We start from the raw sequence: 3,373 nt of genomic DNA, 5'->3' as shown, positions 1-3,373 counted from the left end.
ATAAAATATTATTATCTATATCTAATAATATAATATTAAAATATTAACATCTGCATGTAATAATTTAATATTAAAATATTAATATCTCCGTTCCACAGACGTCGCTAAAAATATGAATTTCCGTTCACAAAAGAACACGCCATAAACAAAAGCAGAAAAAGTACGTCACTGAACAATATTCAGCGTGACATATGGTGTCACCGAATTCCCGGACCACAATGGTCGCGTGACCTATTTTTCTTATTTTTCCGCCGGTCGAACACGCTGACGCCATCCAACCGGAAAATTTGAACACCCTGTATATCGTCGAAAAGTGTAATTAATTGTATTGTCAACTCCCCAGCCTGTGATCCGACGCGCGCGAATAGAAAAATTCAGTTTAGCGCGGCGCGAACGTAGGGGGTGGTGGGGGAGACGCGTAACACCAAATGTGTAACATGCCACCCTGTAATCCCGCCGCAATTTACAAAATATCTAGCTAAGCCGCGATTGTGGCAACGTTTAATTAATAAGCGCTAAACGTTTGATCTACGGCGAATAGTAAACTGGGACTGTTACCCCCGGCGTTAATTAACAGTAAATTCAAATTAGCGCGTATTATTGCGCGATTAATATTGGGTAGGAGGGGGTGGTTGATTGATGCGTACACGTGACAAGCGTAACATGGCGCAATTAAATCTGTAACGCTAATTAGAATAAACTCGCGGATATTTCGGCGCGGATGTACAACGGTGTTTTTTTAACGAAACTATTAGTCGCGACGGCTCAATTATGTGAATAAGCTAGCAATAGTTATGGCATCGACTTCATAGGGAATTTATTAATAACGTATTAATGGTTATTATTATTACGTACTTAGTATTAACGTATTAATGAATATTGTTACGTGTAAAGGGAAATAATTAATTAGAAAATGGGGATGATAATGTTTCGACTAAAATTAAAATAAAATTGCAATAAAAGGAAAAGAAAATTACAGTAAAATAAAAATAAAATAAAAATTAAAGTCTTACATCATTTTGTCGTAGTCGCCTACGCATTATAACTTTTCGCGACGCGTCGCGATCGTCGAAGCGGACCGCGTGAAATATTGATTTTTTTTTTCAAATTTTCCGCGAGACGTCACATAAATTTCAGTGAACGATTTAACGCGGCCATATATTTCCAGACCGCGCAGTTTTCAACTGCGGATGTGAATTACGCGCGTACATATTTGTCAATTAATTTGCAAACGATTTAAGCGTTTATCGGACTCGTTGTATGCGCGTAAAACAAAATAAGAAATGATATTTGTCTTCCCCTTCCTTGACGAAAGTAAACGTTCGTATGGTATCATCGGGGAAAATAAACCACTGAACAATCGACTTCCCAATCAACAATTTTTTTGCTTAAAATAACAAATTTATGAATATTAATAATTATGAAGAAACGAACTAAGAACACAGCGATTAGTCTCCTCGCATAAATCGTTTCCGCAACCCTATTCTCCTATTCAATGTTATCGAAAATCGCCAGGGTGATTTTTGCCATAATTCGAAACGACGGCAATGTTCGTAGAAGAGGAAATACCCGCGTTTCAGAGATTTTTATTACCTATTCTTCTCCGACAATTACATTTACCCGACCCAATCTACGCTGCCGAGTCGGCCACACTAATTAATGAGGGTAAAAAGTGGCGTGTATACGCGCGGCGGAGAAGCATAATGGCTTTCATCGTCAACCGACAGATTTCCGCGGAAACATTTTGAAAATTCGTTTCCCCCTGTTACGCTCGCGCTGGCGTATAATTTGCCCGTGGCTCGTCCTCGGCCGTCGCTGTTCAACGATTAAAAGAACGAAAGGAGAGAGAGAGAGAGAGGCGCAAGTAACCTTCCAAATACAAATTACTTGGAACGAAGCTCTCCTCCGTGCGCCCCTCGTAAATATCAACCAACAACAACCCTCCTCCATATCTTATCGACTTTTGAAAAAAGATATACGGTTTTATATACTCACTTAAAAATCCGACATTTCATATGCACCAACCTAATATTATTCAACATGTGTACAAATTACAGAGACGTGCAAAACGTTTAAATTTTCATTCCAGATTCAGATAAAAAAATTGAGGTAACAATTTTTTTTTATTTCGCAATTTTTAAAAAATTTATTTCAACCTTGTTTGGTGAATAACTTGTTCTATCATATTGACAATATTTCGAGACATTTGTTGGAATTTTATAAAAGTTATTCCATCCAAAAAAATTATATAATTTTACTTTCTTTTCTGAATTTTTGAACGAATCCATCGACATATTAAAATCATATTAAATTCAAGAGGTTATTATTGAATTTTATATTTTTGCGTTGCGGTAATGTTGGCAGTGATTCTTGTAGAATTTCAAGGATCCTCGATTTTTCGTCCCGTCGCTCGGTATTCGGTTCGCGTCGCGCATCGCAAGTATAATTCCATACGGTGGATCTCTATTGACGTTAGCATTTCAGTTAATCGCATGAAGCTCCGCATGTACAAGTCCATAGATGAATAGTCTCGACGATATTATCCGTAGATTCAACATCGTTTAGGTTGATATATCCAAGTCCATGAATCGAATGGGAGCCGGCTCCTTGCAATCTAGCGTGAGCCTATGATCCCGTAATACTCTTCCTATACGTATAATACACTTGTTACACAAGAAAACGATGATTTGGACTCTGAAGACCATAATAGCGAAATTATGACGGAAGAAATTGAATTGACAATAAAATATTCTAAAAATACGAATCCAGGCCATGGATCCTTTCAAAAAAATTTACGTAGCGTAATTTATAAAAGACTAATTTTTCCTAAAATTGGGAATAGAATTCAGTTTTTCTTTTCGGTTTTCGATTTTTGATAATCACAGCTTGCACCTAAAAAATCTGAAAAAATTCTATAACACGCGGCTCGATGTCCAAAATAAGCCATATTTTTCTTCAAAATTTTAGAAAGCCGCTAGAGGTGGAAAAATGCCGGAAAACTGCGAAATCTAAATTTTATTTTATACAGCAAAGTGCATTTTATGCATACGTAATTGATTTTTGTCATTCGCATCAACACTACATAACCTTAAAAATTGTTTAAATACAAATTTTGTTGGTACAGAGATTATTTAGAGACAATTTTATGGTGCCTCACAGTCACCAGTCGAGCGCAAAGTGTTAAGAAGCAGATGCACCTGGATTAAAGTTAACGGCATCCGCCATTTTAGCCGCCGGTGTAACTTCTTCTTTCACGGCGATGTCTTCGGCGATCAGATTGGACGTTCCATCACCACGGGTGTGGACGGAGAGAGGCGAGGCGGCGTTCCCCGATCACGCGGCGATCGTCCGAAATTTCGTTAAGATCCGTTCG

The sequence above is a fragment of the Augochlora pura genome, unplaced genomic scaffold (genome assembly GCF_028453695.1).
Source record: "Augochlora pura isolate Apur16 unplaced genomic scaffold, APUR_v2.2.1 APUR_unplaced_8981, whole genome shotgun sequence".
NCBI lineage: Eukaryota > Metazoa > Arthropoda > Insecta > Hymenoptera > Halictidae > Augochlora > Augochlora pura.
Note: the sequence above shows the minus strand (reverse complement) of the source record.